Source organism: Triturus cristatus, chromosome 3_1, assembly GCF_964204655.1.
Source record: "Triturus cristatus chromosome 3_1, aTriCri1.1, whole genome shotgun sequence".
NCBI lineage: Eukaryota > Metazoa > Chordata > Amphibia > Caudata > Salamandridae > Triturus > Triturus cristatus.
The window spans coordinates 210,338,395-210,360,278 of record NC_140583.1 but is presented as its reverse complement, the minus strand read 5'-3'; the positions used below and the strand labels follow the sequence as shown (position 1 = coordinate 210,360,278).

Here is a 21,884-nt window from a genome sequence, read left to right as displayed (position 1 = left end):
CTGAACGGTGGTGGCAAAAAAAACAGATATGTGGGCCTTTGAGTTTGGTGTCTCTGTAGTGTTAAATTGGCTTTCTTACTTTTTTGTTGATTGTTTTGCAATTGCCTTATTTTTAAATGCTACACAGTGCCATTAAGAAAAGAGGTAAGTGAAGTGTACGAGTTTTGCACAATAGAGGAATGCAAACACTTCTCTGACGCAGTTGTCTTTGTGTGCTACGTGGGGGAAGGCGGTTAGACCAATTACATACAGGCAGGCGGTTAGACCAATTACATACATTGTAGCGTTGGGAAATTACATGGGTCTAATCCATCTTTTACATAATAGCCTCCAATATAAGTACACGTTTTACATCTTCCATTACATCCTGCATTGAGTTCAGGGGTGTTCTTACGCGCCCTCAACACAGAAAAGAGGGAAACCAAGGAAGGGAGTTGGGGAGTAGAAGGCTGGGGAGCCGGCCTACTGAAAATGTGCACTGTCATGCCTTCTTTGTCGACCGCCATCCATGTGGTACTTTCTCTTTAGGTATGTGAAGCCACCTCTGGACAAGCAGGAGGGGGATCACTTTGATCCTGTGCTTTTATCTGGAGGTACATCTGCAGCAGCTCCCAGATGTCCCTGGGGCGTGACTGTACTGGCATAAATTCCCAGTAGGCAGACAGCAGCCCATGGCAGAACGCTGCATCTCTGAGCAATCTGCAGCTCAGACTATTTGGCGGCTGCCCAGCACATCGCTATTCGCCGTTTAGCAAGCAACAGGAGCATGAATACTAGCTTCTTACTGTCCGCAGGCACAATTCTCACATAACCAAGCAACACTGTCAACGGGGAACGTTCTATATGAATCTCTAGCATCTCATCCATAGCATTGAAAATGGTTCCCCAGTAATGAGTAATATCGGGTCAGTTCCAGGCCAGGTGCAGGAAAGATGTGTCCTGGGCCCGGCATCTCAAGCATCGTGCATCCACACTCAAGCCGACTTAATGTAACCATTCTGGCGTCCTGTGTAGCCTATGTAGGAACTTAACGTGAATTAATCGCGGCCTGCTCCTGTGCCTGCCAGGGGCTCTACAGCGATGGCAAAAATAAGAGAATGGACAGTGGGCACCTGTCTTCTGCCCCGGGACACGGGAAAAAGAGGGGATGTCACTCCATTAACCAGATGCCTCGCCGTGGGACAAGATATTGAGAGCGATCAGTTTGATGAATTTGGACAGGAAAGAAGTGCAAATAGATATGGCCATTCAAGTGAATCAAATGCCTTCGTAGCATCCAGAAAAATTGCGGCAGCTTGGAGCGAGGGGTCAATTTCCTGTATTGTGGCAAAAAAAGTGCGCAGGTTGTTAGACGTAGCCCTGCCATGGACAAAACCGCACTGGTCAGGACGCATGAGGTAGCAGCGGAAGAAGTCTCGATGCAATTAGTTTAGCCAGGATTTTGTTGTTCAGATTAATCACAGACAACAGCCTTTAGGAATCACCTTTTAATGGATCTTTATCAGGTTTTAGAATTGTGAGCGCTTTTTGAAGCGATGAAGGAAGTGCTCCCTGTTCCTGCGATTCCTCATGCATATTTATAAAATGCAGTGCTAACAATGGTGCATATTCTTTGTAGAAGGCGGCTGACAGGCCATCCAGGCTGAGGGCCGTGTCCCTGGGCAAAGCACGAATGACTCTGATCACCTTCTACTCAGAGAACTGCTCATCCAGATAACTTTGATGCCCATTCTCGAGCCATAGCAGCAGGATTGAATCCCAAAAATGTCCAGATCCGGGGGTGTGCCTCTTTGACTTGCCTCATCTAATGAGGAGTACAAGGAGATGATTTTGGACTGGGCGGCCGCCTGACCAATCGCAGCCTCATTGTCTGAGGTGCATAATTCACTAATATAATCGCTAGCTCAGAGCTTTCTGAGTAGGCCTGCCAGTGTCCTACCGCTTTCCAACACCTTTAAAGCATAATGATTCATGCACCCCTGTTAAGGTGTGTGTGGAACATCTCAAATTATGCAAAATACTTTTGAAAGACGCATAAACGCATTCATCTAGTCACCAAAACCTTACTTAAAATCTTACATTACCATAAATCATTGACAGTGGGCGATTATGGAGCTTGGGATCAGTGTCAGCTCTCTCATAGTCGGTGGCAAGATTATTCATTTTAGGCCTCATGAAAGACTACAAATAGCCTACTCACAAGCTTTCCAGAAAGTGGGAAAGACATCACTTCACTGTGTTTACCTTTCTGCTATCATTACCACTCTTCTGTGCTGCTTTCTAATTCGCCTGTGTGTGCGAAGCGTCACTTCTTGTGTCACTTTGTGTGAAGCATGCATCAAGTACAGGATTGATTTAACTTAATTGGTGTCTGTCAACTGCTCGCTTTGTGATTAAGGTACTATTTCTTCCCCCCCTCCCCCTATTTATATATACGGTTCAAACTCGACCCGCCCCAAAGATATTTGAGCGAGTTACATGATTATTTTTTTTTAGGCAGAGGAGATTAAGGTATTTGCCCAGACTCACAAGATGTTGAGCAGACGCCAAGACTCTAACCTAGTTTGCCAGTGCTGAAGCCAGCAGCTCTGCTTGCATCAGGTTAGGAAGCACGCATTGGCGAAGCCAATAAGTCTTGCCTATGTGAGATCTTTTGGCTTTCTCAATGTTTTTTAGCCATGTTGTACAGTAGCCCACCTGCTGTGCAGCATGGCTGAAAGTGTACCAAAAAAAATTACATGGTCAACGCTAGCGGAGTCATAGTGCTTTTTCCCCCTCAAATTTAGCCATGCTGCACAGCAATCACGAAGCTATACGACATTGAAAACTCAAATAGTGGAGCTATTTGGCTTTGCCAATGTTTTCTCTGCCATGTTGTACAGCTGTGTTGCAGCACATTTGATAGTAAAAAAAAAAAAACCAAAAACACTATAGAGTGCCAGGTGTTGACAGCATCATAACACGTTTTTACTTTTAGCCATGCTGCACTAATGTACAACATGGCTAAAAAAAATTGACGAAGCCGATAAATCTTGCTTAGGCAAGACAGATTGTCTTTGCCAACAATTGTTTATGGATACAAGTACTGCTCCCTTTTCAACAGAGCTTTTAGCATTGCCCGTTGTTTGTCAATGAGCTGAGGTAGATTTACTTAGTGAAGGTAATTTTGGATTTCCTATCTGCTCTCTTAACTGCAGTATGTGGATTGGTCTTTTTGTCTAATAACTAATCTATTCTTTGCTTTTTTGCCAAGGAACTGTTTTTATTGTATTTTATTTTTTTACTAGAAATCTGTTAACGTTTTTACCATGAAGTAGAATAAGACATGGTTTCAGAGTTGAATCCACAATGTTTTCATAAAGCATAGCACAATGTTAAGCAACTCAACATAAATGTTACTGTACTTGGTTAGAGATCGCTAGTGTGCAACACATTACAGATATGAGTTACCGGCAGGAGGAAATGACTCAGATAACAGCAAACCACAGCAATCAACAAGTACCTGGTCACAATATAACCTCGGGGGGGTGGAGGGGGGGCTTACACTACCCCAGAGAGGTGCGAATCTGGACCATCTTCAGGGATAGGGAGAGGACGGAGGTCCAGTCCAATAGTCCCAGTCATGTTGAAGTGTGAACCCTCTTATTGAAAGAGTTGTATTGCTTTAAGCTTGGGTGGGTTGAAGCAGGTATGTTCAAATCGGGTGGGGTCGTCAACTAGCGGCTGCCAGAGACTTACGAATTTTTTTTATCAGTGTGTGCCAGTTTATGGGAGAATTACTCAATTACTGGCACATGCCCAAGACACTTGAACCAAAGGGCTATAGGAGGGATGTGGGTTTCCATGCATGGGATATTAGCTGTTTTGCAACGTGATAAATAAGCCACCAGTCTGCGTGGGTCATTGCCTCAAGTATAAGGGGTATTATGCCTAATGTGGCAGCAGGATAGTATGCACGTGCATTTTATATGCCCAAGAATCTCCTTCCAGAATGTGGTTATAAGGGAGCAAGACCACCAAATGTGTTAGAAGTCTTCTGGTGTCAATCCAAAATACCCACATGTAGCCAGTGTTGTCAGGAACATTGCATGGAGAGGCATCGGAGTGTAGTACCATTGTACCATAATTTTATAAGCAGATTCTCGCTGAGGTATATTTTTGTATGTCTTGGATTTGTGACACCAGAGTGTTTCCCATTGTTTTTGCGAGATACCCTCGGAGGTGTCGGAGTGCCATTGCCTTTGATAAGGGTGGGTGCAGGGCAGTGCTAGATGTTGGATGACTTGGTACATTTTATATACGAGACCCCTGGATCCATCAAAGGCCCGGACTAGTTTCTCAAAGGGTGTGCAACCTTGTGGGGCTCCTTGAGCTTTGAGGGGGGTGGAGTGCCCAATGCCACAGTTGGCATAGTGCAGACTGGGATCTTAACATTAGTTTGCATTGCTAAAAGGTCTCAATTGTGCCACCTACAAATAAGTTGCGTAAGGTTCTACATTTAACAGATTCCCAACAGTAAAAAGTGTGAGATTGAAGGGCTGGAGTGAAGTCCGGGTTTTGGGCAATCACTATGGTGGGAGACTGGAATGTAGTGAGACCCCTCGTGAGCGCTAATTTACCCCAGATCTCAAGAACTGTTCTTGTGGGGGTAGCAATGTATGCGCTTCTAGGTGTATTTGTATGGGTGTTTAGGGGAGCAAGGCTAAATCCCACTGAGGAAGACAAGCCACTGCACAGTCCATACGAAACCTGTGTTTGTCACTTTCGCGAACAAATCATTCAGAAACAAAGCGTAGGTGAGACGCCCAGTAGTATTTGAGTAAGTTAGGGCAGGCCAATAAACTCCTGTCCCTGGAAAGCATTAGCAAGGAGTTGGAAATCCTGGGTCTTTTACCTCCCCAGATGAAAGTGAGTATATATGCCATTGTAAGCGCGTGATGGTGTCAGAGGGAATTGCTGTGGCAGTGTTTGGAAAAGAGGGAGGATCTAGGGAGGATATTCATTTTAATAACATTTAATAAGATCCCAGCCATGAGTTGTAGAGTGGCTCCCAGCGACGGGGGTCTTCTTAGATGGATCGCTGATAGTCTGGCCAGTTGGCCTGTGTCCAGGAATGCAATGTGGTTTTTTTTTGGTAAGGCTTTGGTATCGTGTTAGGTATGATGCCCATCGGAAGGTTGCCAGAGATTGCAACCAGAGCAGTTCCTGCCCAGGTATAGTAAGGCTCCGTCCGTAGGATTTCGTCATGTTTATTTTAAAACCAGGCACTGCTTCAAAGGCCACAAAGCATTGTACAGCTGCAGATAGAGAAGTAGCAGGCTGTGTGAGAATAACAGGTGTTAGACCTGTCGGCCTTAGGATGGTCTTCCTCCAAACCTTTTACTTTAGAGTGCCACATTTTTCCTTTGTTGGCCTTAGGACTCTGAGCACTTTACCATTGCTAACCAGTGCTAAAGTGCACGTGCTTCTTCCCTAAACATGTTTGTGATTGGTGTATACCTGATTGACATATTTAATTTACTTTTAAAACCCCTGTAAAATAGTACCCCATATACTCGGGGCCTGTAGGTTCATTGCTACTAGTGGTCTTGCAGCACTAATTGTGCCACCCACAGAAGTACTATTTTAAGCATGTCTTAGGCCTGCATTTGCAGGACCTATGTGTGCAGTTTGCTGCCACTTTGACTTGGCATTTAAAACCTACTTGTCCAGCCTTAAACTCCCCTTTAAGTACAGATAAGTCACCCCTAAGGTAGTCCTGGTAGTGACAAACAGCTGATTTTAGTTTTTCACTACTGTGAGGCCTACTCATCTGGTAGCATTGGGAATTCCTTAATAATCTTTTAAGCTGTAATTCCTGATTAGAGAGGAGTAGCTTTTTGATGTTTCATATGTTTGGAATGGTATTGATAAATCCTACTCACTGGGAGGCTGGATTTAACTTTACTATTTTAGAAATTCCACTTTTAGAAAGTGGACATGTCTTTGAACTTACTGCTCTGTGTGCCTGACAGTGTGTATCCAATACACACCTGGGCTGGGCTGAGTAACAGCTACATTTGTGCAATACCTCTAGACAGCCACAACATAGGACATTTAACTGCATCGGCATACTGACGGGTCATCCTGGACAGGTAGGAGTAGAGGAGGGAACACTTCACTTGAATAGGTTGTATCCGGTCTCCGCACAAACCCCTGATTTCCCTCCTTCCCATCCGCCTCCCCCTCTAGGCTAGCAGACAGGACTGGGCTGAAAGGGGACCTGTGCACCTCAGAGTTCTTTTAAAGTCACCACCTATATCACAGGCACTTTTGGGTATAAGTACTGGGTCTCTGACCCCATCTAATTAGACATTTTTAGACTGGTATCCAGACATCACTGGCTCTACATCTGCACATTGCCAGAAGGACTGCTGTGCTGCCAGTAAGGACTGCCGCTCTGCAAACTACTTTGCCGTGTTGGCCTGCTGAGGTGCAGAAGAGACTGCCACTTTACAGCCTGTCTTGCTGTGCTGGCCTGCTGCCTGCTACGTTTTCTCTGTGCTACCTTCCAAAGTGCCATCCAAGGGCTTGTTGGCTTTCCCCCTTCTCCCCAAAGTCTCAGGGCCATCAAAGACTTTGAATTCCTGCTGTGGTACTCCACACTACGATGAGTCCGGCATCACTCCTGCATCTACAACTGTACTGTGCTAGTTTGCCAGCTTGTGTGTCTCCTCTCAGAGTTCTTAGCTGTAATCAATCTTTGACAACTCTGCTCCAACCCAGCATGATTGAAAGATCAAGTACATCGCTGAGGTAACGCTTCCAGCGTCTGTTACCCCCGATGCCGCAGCGTCGAAAGAATCCTTTGCTGTGCGGCCCATTGGGTTGCCAGGACAATAAAATTCAGCGTTGCCTCCCCCATGAGGGGCTTCGAAGCTGTGTGCTGGCATCAACCAAAGCAATGCGAGCCCCAGTGGCTCTAGAAAGGTACTGGATTTCCGATTTCCCTGGTTGGGAGTAACGCTTTGAAACCCGCATTTGCACTACTGTAAATAACATAATAGTAGCAACTATATATTTTTGCACTGGGATTCCCGTGTGCATTGAGTGTAATAACTTGAGAAGTATTCATTGGATTTATATCATTTTGGTCTCATTTTGTTGATAATACAAAGCTATTTTTATAAACCGGGGTGGAGTCTTTTTGTGGTGTATTCATTGTGTTACTTTGTGTGTGTTGCACAAATACTTTACACACTGCTTCTTTCGATAAGCCTTTCTGCCCCGTGCCAAGCTACCAGAGGGTGAGCACAGGTTCTCAGTTATGTATCTAGCTTACCCTGACTATAGTGCTGGGTTCTGTCTGGCTTGGGTGAATACCTTAGCCAACCAGAAACTCAATTTCTAACTGGTCATGTGCAAATAGGATGACTTTTTGGGATTGACCACCAAAAGGGATACCGCTGATGGCATCAGATTGGAGGATAGTGATAGAAGGGTTCCACTACAAGGGCGAAAAGCAAGGGTGATAATGAGCACCCATGACAGTGCCCCTTGTGAATGTGATGTGCCACATATGCTGTCCAGTAGGACAGCTGTCGAGGATACGCAAGACATCATGATTTTGGCTATCATTCCAAGGCCTAGTTCAATCTTGCCCAGAACTGCGCGGAGAAAGGACCAGTTTACGCTTGTCAAATGCCTTCTCTGTCCAGAGAAAGACGGCAGGCCGTGTTGTTGTGACAATTGGACTTTTCAACTAAGTGCGCAACACGTTGAATATTATCCGCACCCACCTGAATATAAATGAGTCCAACCTGGTTCGGGTCAATAAGAGCTATGGGGCGGTATGCTGAACATAGTTTATGGTCTTTGCCCGGCTTGGGTATAATGGTAATTTCTGTGGCTGCCATGGTAGGAGTGCGATCAGTCTGGAACTAGGGAGGAAAAAAACAAGTAAAACACAACACAGAGCCAACAGAGCAATCTGGTCCAAGCGGATACGGGCGCATAAGCGCTATAGTCCCAGTTGAGTTGACACCCTCCTTTGTTATGAATCGAGGTGAGTGGGCCTCAGGAAATGACACCTTCCTATTCAGTAAAAGCAAACCCATTAATAAGACATAGGGGCTAACGATACCGAATGTTAAGTGTCTCTCCAGAACCCCCTGGTCCTCCTCTCTAGGTACCCTAGGTTCATACACAGCCTGGGGGTAAGAAGAAACAAAGAGCCCATGGGTATGCACATGCAATGTTGTTGCAGGGCTGGCCTGTGCCCCTACGCGACACTAATCATACTTGGGCGTGATGGAAGGTGTGACGCTTGTCTCGTTTCCATCTGGTCCTTCCATATGACTACACGTGGAAGAGAATGGGGACACCACAGGGAGGAGGGAGGTTGTTTGACTTATGGCTGAGGACACCTGTGCAAGATGATCTGAGTTTGGTCCCCCTTAAAGGTAGGGTGGTTTTTGTGTAACCTAATTTGCATATCTACAGAGAATTGTGTTCCCCTTAATATGTGCCCTGATCGGAGTAGAGTATGTGACTCCTGATTATTACCACTGGCTGGGGGTTACCGACTCAGCTGCCACTTTGGCGCCAGGATTATTTGTGTACACTGTACTGATTGCCCGATGTTCTGCATTCTGTAAGAACAATAAAGTTTGTTAAAATAAAAAAAGAGGCAGAGAGCGCCCCTTGTTATGAAGTACAAGATGATTGTGATCAAGTGCATAGGTCAGCCACGTCTTTATGTATCTGTGAGATTCCTTCTTCATGTTCTGGAGGTGAGTTATGATGTCTTCTTTGGCCTCCTGGAGAGCACGCCCTTTCTTTAGCTTTTCGTGTTTTGGCAGCCACGAACTGCCTGCCATGCCAGACGCCATCTTTCCCCTGCTGTTGTTCAGTGTCGGGAGAAATCTCTGCTGGCTAGGTCCTCTGGCATTTCCAGTAGTTTCTTCACTTCTGCCAGAGGGGAAACCCTTAACACATATTGAGGACTTGAGGGGACAAGTCAGATACACGCAACATGATATTAATTGAGTCTTCAATTTGTATTCCACCAAGTTATATTCTGAACAATAACCCTCCCCCTGAGCTCATTGGTAGTTTCCTAAAAGAAATGTACTCCAGAGCAAAGAGATATATTAATGGTCGGTTTACCGTGGAGAAGGCAAATGTTGCCGCTTTGGAGTTGGCCTTGTGAATGTCGCTGCTTTGCAGCTGGCCTCAGGCAGGATGTCTTGGTCGGACTGCATGCGGGCCGAGTTCTAACATTGCTAGACAAAGCATACAAGCAGGGTTGATACCAAATCATTGTGTATGGGAATTTTGATCCACCTTTCCAAGCGGGGACCAGCAGCGGCTACAGTTAGGTCATATAGGCCGTTATGGATGTTAAATGTCGACTTTAAAATCAGCAATAAAGTGAGAGCTGACTGCTTCTTGGGGATGCTGCCAGGCCTGGGGCGCTCGAATCAGCAGTTTAATTCCTGACTATAGTACTTTGCCTAATATCCGCGGATTGCTTCATATTATGGGTTCCACAACGGATGAGTACCCGCGGCGAAGGTGCTATCAGTTGAACTATGCAAGGCCTTTGACACTATTGCTTTGGCATATTTAGCAGCAGTAATGCGAAAGATGGGTTAAGGGCATGCAATAACACTGTAGGTATAAATTCTTTACACTGACTCCTAAGCTAGGGTTAAAACGGTTAAGATAAGTCTATCAGGATCCAATTTTGTATTAGAGATGGAACCCCAGCAGCTCGCTTTAGGGCTGAGAGCAGATCACTGGACATTAGGGTGACGGCGGGCGAGCTTGAAACTCTTTATATGCGACGACATGCTGATTTATTTGCAAGAGTGTGACACTGGCCTCCCCCATACGATTGCTACCCTAGAAGCCTTTGGTCACAATTCAGGGCTTCCGGTAAATTGGGCAAAGTACTGTGCATCACTTAAACCAAACCCCCTAGATACAGATGACCTCTAAGACACTACTGAGATCTTGACTCTTTGCTGGTTTTATTAATCCGGTGGGAGGTGAGATGTAGAGTGGTGCTGTACAGGCTACAGCTACCAACAACAAAGGTAGGGTTAGGGGTCCCAAACTTTGAATATTACAACATGGCAGCCCAGCTTGAATGGCTGGCCAGATGGATGATGTGTGCCGCCTCTGGAGAGGCGGCATAGCCGTGGCCACAGATGACCTCATAACAATTATTCTTTTTTTTTTTTTTTTTTTGAAAAACCTTTATTGACATTTCGATCATTGACAAGTATGGGCCTACAACCCCCCAGGGCCGGCCGCTAAGCAATCAGAGCAATAAGGTCAAACATAAGCACATGCGGCACCTCGGTAGCAAAATCTTCATACTAAGATAGTTCGGCCCGGGAGCCGCGCAGGTAGGACACCAGGAGAAAAGGGGTTTTTCATTTTATAATGAAACAAAACAGTAGGATCAGGTGCCAAACAATTTCCCAACAGCGATAAAGGGCAGGCCGCATGATAGACGTTAGCAATAACCAGCAATCTATTGAATCCATGGCGCAAACACAGGAAATGATGGGGAAGAATATCGAAAACAGTTGCGCCTGCAGGCCCCCATACCTAACGCCCAGAGAACCCCCGGAAACTGTGGCACACACGGAGAGGCAACGGTTCACAACAAAAGAGGCGTACCACGCTGATCCCAGAAAGAAAGAAACAAGAAGAAACGGAGAAGAAAAAGGAGGCCATGGAAAAAGAGAGGAAGACTGAGAAAGAAAAGAGTCCCCCCCCCCAACCCCCCACCCTGCACCTCTGCAAATGAGTATGGCCCCTCCCCCCCGCAGTGTGCCTGTCGCCCTGGAACTAGACCCGAAATGTAGAAGAAACAGGGAAAAAAGGAATAAGAAAGAACCCCACCAGGCGGGGGGGGTGGAGAAAATATAATTAGCTGGAGGAGGGCCTTCAGAACGTACCCCCGGCTTCTCCCTCCCGCACAGTAAGGTATCCCAACAGCAAACAATAAGTAGCACCAAATCGACCATAACAAAAGGGGGAATGGGGAGCATTGCGCACCGAATATGCTAGTAGCTATATCCTGGGAGTACACAACCATAAGTCCGCCCGTCTACCAGATGACCACCCCGAGGGATCAGCCTCAACCCTGACCACTCCTGGCGATGCTGCCCATGCCTACCCCCCGACCCAGCGCCATGTCCGATATTCCAAGGTGAAGGGATGTCCCAAAACAACCGGGAAGCGACGCACACAGGTGGGGTGAAGATCTCAGAACGCCAACACAGTCCGCATCTCGGAGGGACGTCTTTCCCAGTGCTGCCACAGGATCTGCACTGCACACAAGGTCCGGGAAGGCTGAATCATCCAAAGTAGACAGACGTTGCTGGTAAAGTCCCTGGGTCACCGGAGGTCGTGCACGGGACGAGGCCACCACCTTCCATTCGGAACCACTACCTCCGGAACAGATCAAACCCTCAGTCAGCCGATCATACGGTAGCATACTGTCCGGAGTGTACGGCTGCGCACTAATCGCAGGGATGGCCGCGACATTATCCTCCTGTGTGCAGTGTAGGAAGTCCTTGTGTAACTGTGGACCAGCATGCCGCCATTGTCCCAACGCTGATGCCACACCGTCGATCTTACTCCCCAAGACCTCGATGCCACGAGCCAAGGAGAAATGAAGGGCACCAAGGGCCTCAAGGAGGTCGCCGTACCCCAGCACTGCTCCCCGCGGTCGCTCTGCCACACTCCCAAAAGTCACACACTCCCAATCCTGCTGCGACCCGGTGGACAGGATAGTAGGCTGCATCACAACAAGATGGCCGCCGGGGGGGGCCCGACTCGTATGGGGGCCGGGACCCAGGGACAAGCACCTCGGGATCCACGTCGCTGGAGACAGGGGTCCGGGGGCAGGCACAAATTCAGCCGTTGCGTGGACTCGGGCAGCAGTCGTCTCCACCAAGGACCAGCAGCCGCGAAAATCCGGGAGCAGTCTGCAAGGATCAGGGCGAGCTAGGGGCGGTGTCCGGGCAGCTCACCGTCAAAGGCAGGGGCAAACACCGAAGAGTCTGAGAACTGCACCCCCGGGCATGCCCTCGATCCACTACGCTTTAGCAACGGGAGCGGCCGTGGCGAGATGCAGGCCGGGGGCAGCACCGCTCCGGTGGACCGACTCCACCCAGTCACCACAGGCCGTTGTTGTTAAACTGCCACCCGGCCAAGGCGTCCACTCGAGGTCCCGGCTCCGGGGCCGCAAAGTTCATCCGCAGATTTCTCAGGCGGTACAGTAGCCAGAAACCCCGGAGTCACACGATCGGTTGCCACTCTCCTTCACAAACACGATCCCATGGCGCAAACTGAGGATCTAGTACAGGATATCCGTGCGGGATGCGGAGGTTCACGGAGCCGGGAATCTACGCTGCCGTCTCGGTCGCCATCTTGGCTCCTCCTCCATAACAATTATTCTTGACCACTACTAAGCGCAGGCCAAAGGACTAGCTGGTGCTAGCAGCAGCATTACTACAGTTGTGGGACAAACTTCAGTGCCAGTGCCGGACACACTTGACCTACTCCCCTGACATGCTGATTTAAGCAATATTGTAAGGAGCAAAATACTGATTATTAGGCTGCGAACTATACTGTATGACTAGGGATCTCTATTATAGTGGTATGTTTTGTTTGTTTGCTGAAATAATATGAATATATGGTGTTCCTTCATGCTGCTTCTAGGCAAATTAAGGGCTAATAGGGGAAATCCATAGCAGATGGGGTCCTACAGTTACAGTCAAACCAGTTCTTATTCAAACCATGCATACAATGCTGACCCTAGAGTTATACTACTCTACAGAGCACTGCATGCTGACCTTGAAGGGGACCATGGCAATTTAAGGGGAAAATAGACGCAAGACCTGGCATACAACTTGACAACAGGAACTAGGAAAGGGAATTAGAACATCCTGGGTGGGTCTCTATTGATGTCATTTTCAAGCTACAGCAATTCCATTTCTTGCTAAGACATGTCTGACCCCAAAAAGTTTGTGCTTGCTCCACCAATCAGCTAGTGGTCAGTGCCCCAGGGATGGGACGCCCGAGGCAATTCCTACCATATGATTTATACTTGCTAGACAATGGTCACTTCCTGGGTAATAGTCACAGAAAATTTGGAACATGCCATGAGGCGCCCTTCACTGTTTGATCTGAAATACTACATACTGGGACTCTTCCCCACTCCAAAAAAGGTAAAATGGCCAACATGTTTGTGGACTATGCCGTAGCCCTGGCAAAAAAAAGGTTACGGACTTGCATCTCCATAGACTTAATACAGAAGTTGCTTCACATCTTTCCATATTAGATCCATGGTTTCGTCTGTTGCTTGTAATCTCTCCACTATCTTCCTCATATCTCATCATAACAGATTGACTTCGATGTAGACTGTATCTATTTTTGTTTCTAAAACTCTTGTTGAGTTCTAAATTGCCATCATTGTATAGTAGCTGATGGTTCCACCCCTTGCCTTCCTAAGATATTTGTAACGTGTTTTGCCGTGCTATTAAACCTGCCTACACTGCAGAATATAACATGTATTTCTTTATGTAGGTATTTCAGCTTTGTCCTTACCCATGTCTAGGCAAAGGTGGTGACATATCATAATTTTCTGTTTAAGGTGTCTCACAGGTTTCGAGGGTTGAGCTTCTCTACACTTTACCAGCACCTTCTTGAATTAGTCCATGTTCCTTCTCATATGTTCCACGGGCCACATCACCTTGGTGGAGTTCCTTTCCCACCACCACTCTCAGCAATTCCACATGGTCTAGTTCTGATACAGCACTTTGGAAACTACAGTCTAAACTGCAGTAGGCGTTCACATTCAGTCAGTAATAATATACCAATCTTGCAGAATGTGGTGGTACCTCAAAGTGGTTTCACTCCTTCAGAACAACAGCACTGAAACACCACAGTACGTCAACTTATTATTATTGTCTCGGGGTACTGATTTGATCAATGCACGGGTGCATGGCTCCAAGGGTCGTCATCGGTAAAGGGTGATTCCGATGTTCTAGTAATCTGCTGGTCTGTATGCCCAACGGAAGGGGGAAGGAGAGAGGTGGGAAGGGTAGAGAGGGGTGGAACATAGGGAATGGGGAGGAGCGGGGTAAGGGCAAAAAAGGGGGGTAAGGGGAGGGGAGGGTCTTGACAAGGGGCCCAAGAAACATGGTGACATCGAATTTTTGACCTACGGGGAAGAGAGAGAGGGGTAATGGAGGGGGGGCCGAAGCTCCGAGCCTTATATTAGGCTGTCCGTTGCACTCGGAGAGGGTGCCGAGGAGGGGGAGGTGGGGGGAGGGGCAATACCTATATTCTGCCATCTGGCTAGGCCACACCTCCATGCTTTTAATTTAATTGTAGAAAGATTTGTAATCATTATCAGTTCTGGAAGAGGTCACCGGCATGCACCTAGAGAAATATAGGGGCATACGTAGGAAACCACTAGTGGATCAATGGCAAGACGTAGTGGAAAGTTTCATAACAGTGGAGACGGAGAGTGTTAGCGAAGTATGCAAACATTGCAGCTCACGCAGAGGCTACCACTCAAATAAGAACACCCAGGGTGGACAAACTTGAGAGCTGAACTACACAAATCCCGTTTGAACCCCTATACAGAGCTGCTCTTAACACTGCATGACATATACTACAGCATGACACAGGGTACACATGCACATTATACATACCTGCTTGGATCAATTGTAGAAGTTGAATGAAAATTTAATGACAAAAGAGGAAGATGCTGGATTTTGTTACCATGCAATCGAAATACCAGATGGGGGAGAGGAATATTTACGATACTTACAGTTGGGACATGCATTGCACTGCCATTTGAAGGATGGGGACCACTTGCCAGAGTATGCCCCGTTGGAAGAGAGGCTCTTGCTTGATCCAATGATCAATAAGGCCATTTCACTCACGTATAAAAAACTGATAAACAACACGCCAGATCCCCTGGGACCACTGTGGGAGGCTTGGGAGTCGGATCTTGGCCTCCTCGAGGATGACAACTGGGCAGAGGCTATACAAAGCCCCAGAGGAATAGCGATAAGGGCAAGATTTCGTTTAATTCAGCTCCGAATTCTTCATAGGTCAAATGTCCCTAGGACGGTGCAGCATCGCATAGGTTACTGTGTATCTCAGAAATATGTGCGGGGATGTGGTGAGACCGGGACATTCTTCCATATCCTCTGGGCGTGTCCTAAGTATCAAGGGTACTGGGAGAGCCAAGCCCAAGTAATGTCTGAGGTGGTGGGCACCACGGTCCCAATGGACGCTAGGTGGCATGTCTTGGGCGTGACGGGGGATATAGTATGGCCCAAATGGGCCACGGCCTGGCTCGCACTGGCGGGTGTAGTGGCAAAACGAAACATTGCTCGATTATGGGGCGCTAGCGAGGTCCCATCGGTGGAGGGTTGTAAAAATGATCTAGACTGGTGTCAAAGGACGGAACACACTGTGTACCAGAGTAGAGGGTGCCCGCAGAAATGGGAAAGGATCTGGGGAGCTGGGATGGCCTACAGGGGTGATTTTCTGAATGATTGAAAGGGCCCTTTAATCAGAGTGCAAATGGTTTCCAGGTCATCCGAGATTGCCTTGGGGACATTAGAGACCTATGGGAACTGTACATTGTGAATGTCGCTATGTCATTCACATATGTGCTGCACCACTGCTGAGTATATTGTAACATCTTTATGGAAGAAAGTTTCCTTTTTTGGTTAATAAAAAGTATGTAAAAAAAAATATGAAAATGTAATGACTTGCTTTTCACGCTCTGAAAATTGGGCCCTCACGCGGAATGAATATTTGAAATGTTTATCTGATGCATGTGAAAATGTTTAAGCAAAACATGTTTAAATAAATGTGTGTGCGTTTGTGTATTCTCACATATGACTGTTGTCACTGTGTTTAACTCCTCAGAATGTTGATGTATCTATCGCTTACTGGATTAGTATGCCAGCCAGAGAAAGGAAAATATTATGATGCTCATGTCTTGTTGGGTCAGCTGATGACCAAGCCATGCTAAGAGGTAAGTGTCTGTTTGATATATACAGCACAGGTTGTGGACTTTTTTTTTTTTTTTAAATCTACTTTTCCAATGGACGAAATGCAACGTAAATCTACTTGTCCTGCAAAAAGGTCTCCTTGACACCCCCTAATCCCTATATAAGTCATAAAGATTGACACGAAAACATAGTAGGTATTTGTTTTAATAAAACTAACCATAAAGTATAATGATGCTTAAAAAAAATGCTTGAAGAAAAACTTTTCGATTTTTTTACTTAGAAAAGTGATATTATCCTTGCTCAGCTAAAAAGTACGGAAACACAATAGTAAATGCTCCTGAATAACTGACTTCAAGTACTGCTGTTTGGACATCTTTGTCGACAAGGCAATTTGAGTCCAGTTTGCATGTTCATCCATTTTGAAGTCAAAACAAAAAGATTAGAAAATAAATGAAGTTGGAGAGGTGGTGATTGCCATAAGATGCCTTCAGTTTTGGTCAAATATTGGAGCATAAATGCCTTCATCGGGAGATTGGACACTATTCGTGGCTCATTGTATCATCCTGCCAGAGCAGAGACACTGCTCAAATATCAGAACAAGAGGTCTACACAGTAGTAGTGTGCCAGCCTCAGTAGTGGTTCCCAGCAGTAAGTTACAGTGGGACATATGCATAAAAGATCCATTATTTGGAGTTGGTGAATAATTGGTATGGCAGTGTGTCTGTGAACAGTGGCAAACATGAAACTCGCACTATATGATTTTCTTTCTGGGTTGTCTGTTAACTGGAACAAATGTGAATTTGGCAATGAAAACAGCTATGATTCCACACGATTATTTTCTTCAAGCAAGTTAATCACTACCTCAAAGAAGCAGTCATCAGATTTACGTATAACCCCTTGTCTGTCATCATGTCAGGCAAAACCTGGAGCAGCAGGACCGGGTTTTGTTTTTATTCAGTAGGTGCTCTAGGAGCTGTTTAAACAAGCTGATGTACAATTCACCATCTTAACCTACCTGATGGGTGGTCTTTATCAAACGGACTGCTTTGAACAGACTTCTTTGATTCTTAATCTGCTATTGGGCCAGTTGCGTCTAGTCTGATTTTATCTCCTTTATTTAACTTCGTTTTCCCCTTCACCAGTTGTCATTCCAACTGTGTGCAGAAATCGTGTTCATTCTGATGTCTTCTAACTCACTCAGATCTCATATTCCTCTAACCCCTTTTCCTGCATCTTTGCCAACCGGCTCTTCCATTGTCTCAGCCACTGTACACAACTGACTGCACCGACGCAGAACCCCAGCACAGATAAACACATTTCCCTGCATAGTCATAGAGACAGTTACAGGAACAGACCCTTCATGCACCCCCTGCACAGACCCACTCCTCCTACAAACATACACCCACACACACTTCCTCCACAGACTAGCTCTGCGCACTCCTCCTGCACCCCCTGCTTATGCAGTTCCTGCACAGACACGTACACATTCCTGCATAGGCACACCGTCTTCTAGTATACAAACATCAAAACCCCTGTCGATACACACAGAGGGAGATCCCCAGCAGAGAGAGGCATCCATTGCAGAAATACATGTTCGAGGCATGTGGGCTGCTGAATTCATATCTGTGCATAGATCGCCGCCTAGTGTTGGGTCCGGATGTTTGCACATTGTTGTCCTGGAAGAGTCTTCGAAGTATCACGAGATAGGTGACTCCTCCCCTGGACCACAGTGCGCATGGGCATCCTCTCCATCCTTAGATTGTTTTTTTCCGCCATTGGGTTCGGATGTGCTTATCTTAGCTCAAGTTAGGAAAATTCAGTTTAAGGCCAAAAGGCCTTTAGTTTTCGTCGGTACTGTTCCCGTTCGGTATCGACTGCTTTCTTTACTAGTTTAGTAATAGTTTAGTTTAGCGAACTTACATCGACAATGGAATCGAGGACTCCATTCAAACGGTGTCCTTTATGCCACGCAAAATACCCACACATCGACGTCCACCCGGTATGCAACAAATGTCTCTCACCGGATCACGATGAGTCGAAATGTATGGCCTGTGCCCGATTCCGATCGAAGAAGACTCTCCGGAATCGACGGGCGGCGAGATTAGAAGCGCAGCAATCGGCGCCTGCCCCGGCCAACATCTTCAGCACCGAGGACGAGGACGCAGAGAGCGTGGAAGAAGTAAACTCCAGCCCCGCTTCCGAACACGATTCCAGATCGGAAGACGACGATGAAGTGCTTTTTCAAAGGGAAGAAGTCATCGACGAGGTAGGAGACTACGATGAGGCCTTTGGGGCCGAAGAAGATAGTACTCTAGCGAGGAGCCAGGCCCACCCGTCGATACGGAGGCCGTCAAAGCGCGTCATTCTAAGGCTCAGGTCGAGGGATCGCCTCCGGGCCTTACCCGAGATCAATCTCAAAGTTCTTCGGCCCCGCCTTTGGGCCCGGCCTCGAACATCCCGCACGAGCCATTATTAACAAAGACGACTGGATTCCCTTCCATGAAACCGAAACCAATCGTCGCACCAGTTCCACCGAAACCAAAAGTGAAACTGGCTGTAATCGGCTCGAAGGCCTCGAAGCCCTCCACTCCTTCGACACCAGCAAAGGCCGTCGGCTCCGAACGCAGTAAAAGGGATTTCGGTGCCGAACTCACTGCAGCGGATATCGGTACCGACCCGAAGAAAAAGGCCCTCGGTCCCCCAAAAGCACCTCGGCCTCTGGCACCGAAGCCGTCGGCTCCGACCACCAAAGTCAAAATGGCCGCTCCATCTGAGTCCACGTCGAAGACAGCGGCACCCGCCAAGTCGTCGATTCCAACGACCGTTGATACCTGTCTTCGGATCGATGACCCCATGGCTCCAAAGCAGTCGCCGCCTACCTCCACGGTGCCGACCGGCTCCAAAGAACCTTCGGCGTTCTTAGTGCAACAAGTCACGGCGTCGTTGCAACGCTTCAGGGAACGGGCAGCCCTCCGATCCACGTCGGGCCCCGACACGCACAAGGCTCCAAAAGCACCCTCGGCGCCAACCAACATCACTTTTGGCTTGCCGCCGTCCACGGCGCCGAAGATGTTCGAGATCCGAACACGTGTCCGCCAGACACAGTCCCCGTCTACTGGACACACAGATTCTGAGCCTTCACAGCCACAATTCATCGACGCCGACACTGGTAAACTGATGCTCCGCAAGCGGAAGATCACGCCAGAGAGGGGATTGGACTCCTACAGAATACCTCTCAAGCACAAATTGCCAGCGGGGTCGGAACCAGTTCTGTATGAACGCTTACAAACCTCCTATCAGGATCCCCAGTCCGTAACTCCTACGCCTTCAGAAACGGACGCAGTGGAGGACTACATGGGAGATGATACCACCTACCCTGGGGATGTCGATCCTGATGAGCAGCAGGACCCAGATCAGGCATGGGATGACCCTACAGACCAGGGTACCGCGCCAGATACCCAGGACACGCAGCTTTACAGCGCCAAGACATCTCCCACAGAGGACACTGCTGCCTTCAATGCCCTCATAGAACGAGCTGCCGCCAATCATGGAGTACAACTCCATTCTGACACTGTTGAAGAAGACTTCTTAGTGGACACTTTCGCATCCTCCGAAAGAACTGTCAAAACTCTGCCCATGTTAAAAGGAGTTCTCAAACCTGCAAAGGACATTTTCAAAGAAACAACCAGGGCACGGGTGCTAAACCCCAGGATTGAAAAAAAATACAAGCCTGCGCCCGGAGACCCTATGTACATTAGAGGTCAGTTACCTCTGGACTCCATGGTGGTTGCTAACGCTCGCAAACGAGCCCATTCGCAAACAACAGGTGATGCTCCTCCCCCAGACAAGGAGTCCAAAGTGCTGGAGACATCAGGCAAACGAATTGCAGCGCAAGCAGCAAACATCTGGCGCATTGCCAATACACAGGCACTCCTGGCCCGTTATGATCGTTCACGCTACGACACGCTAGAATCACTACTCCAGCATTTGCCGGATGAATACAAAGAGGCAGCAGAGCTCCTCATCAGAGAGGGACAACTCCTTACCAATGCATCCATTAAGTGCGCCCTGGATGCTGCCGACACAGCAGCAAGGGCAATCAACAACAGCGTTATGTTACGACGACACGCATGGTTGAGAATCTCAGGATTCAAACCGGAGATTCAAAACAACATCCTAAATCAGCCAGTCAACCCCGACTACTTATTCGGCCCCGAAGTGGACACTACCCTCGAAAAAATTAAAAAAGACACTGACACTGCGAAATCAATGGGGGCTCTGCAGACGCAGCAATTTCGTAGTGGCTCCTTTCGTCGCCCCGGGAATAGAGGAGCAGCTAGAGGCCAGGGGTCACAGCAGCAATACACTAAAGGGGGCACAAAGAGTACCTATGATAAAACCAACAGAGGTGGATATCGTGGCTCCAGCACCAAGGGCAGGGGACGTGGTTACGGCAACACGAGGTCCTCCCCCAAAAACAAACAGTGACGCCCTCTCCCTTCCCCCCCGACCACATAACACCTGTCGGGGGGAGACTCCAGCGGTTCCTGTCCACGTGGAAAACCATCACCACAGACCGGTGGGTCAGGGACATTATCCAGCACGGTTACTGTCTCGAATTAACCTCCACTCCACCCAACATACCGCCAAAGCACCGTCCTATGTCCGTAGAGCACTTAGCATTATTGCAGCAGGAAGTGCTAAGTATGCTGCAAAAAGGTGCAATAGAGGTCGTGCCCGTCAACCAGCAGGGGACAGGGGTGTACTCTCTGTACTTCTTAATCCCAAAAAAGGACGGGTCACTCAGACCTATACTAGACCTGAGACCCCTCAACCACTACATTCTCTCAGAGCATTTCCATATGCTCACCCTACAGCAGGTTCTCCCGCTGCTCAGCCAAGGAGACTTCCTAGCCACACTAGACCTCAAAGATGCGTACTTCCACATACCCATACACCCATCACACAGGAAATATCTCAGGTTCACTATTCAGGAACAGCACTATCAATTCAAAGTTCTCCCCTTCGGAGTGACAACAGCACCCAGGGTTTTCACCAAGTGCCTAGCTACAGTGGCTGCACATCTACAGAGACAACACATTCACGTCTACCCTTACCTGGACGACTGGCTTGTTCAAGCAAAGTCAGCCCAGCAATGTGCCAGCCACATGTCCCTCACCATTCACCTTCTTCACAGTCTGGGATTCTCACTAAATTACCCAAAATCACATCTCCAACCCGCACACGTACGACAGTACCTGGGCGCGACCATAAACACTCTGGCAGCCACAGCTCAGCCAAATTTGGTGAGGATCAACAGCATGCAACTGCTGATCTCAAAGTTCAAACCTCAACACTCCCTTCCTGCACGAGTGTTCATGCAGTTGATAGGCATGATGGCCTCCTGCATTTTCATAGTCCCGCACGCGAGACTACATATGCGCCCGCTTCAGGAGTAATGAGCACATCACTGGAATCAGGCTCACGGGCAATTAAAAGACCTAGGGTTGGTGAGCGGTCAGGCATACAACTCTCTGCATTGGTGGAATCCACAAAACCTTTGCAAGGGCCGACCGTTCCAAGAGCCTGTTCCACAAATAATACTGACGGCGGACGCCTCTCTCCAGGGATGGGGAGCTCATGTACTCAATTACACAGTGCAGGGACTATGGACGACACAACAAAAGAAGATGCACATCAACCTTCTGGAACTGATGGCAATCTTCCTAGCCATGAAGGCATTCAAAGTACACTTGTGCAACAAAGTCGTGTTGATCCGGACGGACAACATGACTGCCATGTACTACATACAGAAGCAGGGAGGAACACACTCTCCACAGT

General features: G+C 47.7%; 1 protein-coding gene across 3 annotated transcripts in view; it reads left to right on the top strand.

Moving 5' to 3' along the window:
• LOC146859938 (mucosa-associated lymphoid tissue lymphoma translocation protein 1-like) overlaps window positions 1-21,884 on the top strand; it is a 1,299,471-nt gene that overhangs the window by 432,345 nt on the left and 845,242 nt on the right. For all 3 annotated transcript variants that reach the window (XM_085643681.1, XM_085643683.1, XM_085643682.1), the window contains one exon: window positions 15,958-16,066. The gene's annotated coding sequence lies outside the window, so the exon portion shown is untranslated. The remainder of the gene's footprint in view (window positions 1-15,957; window positions 16,067-21,884) is intronic.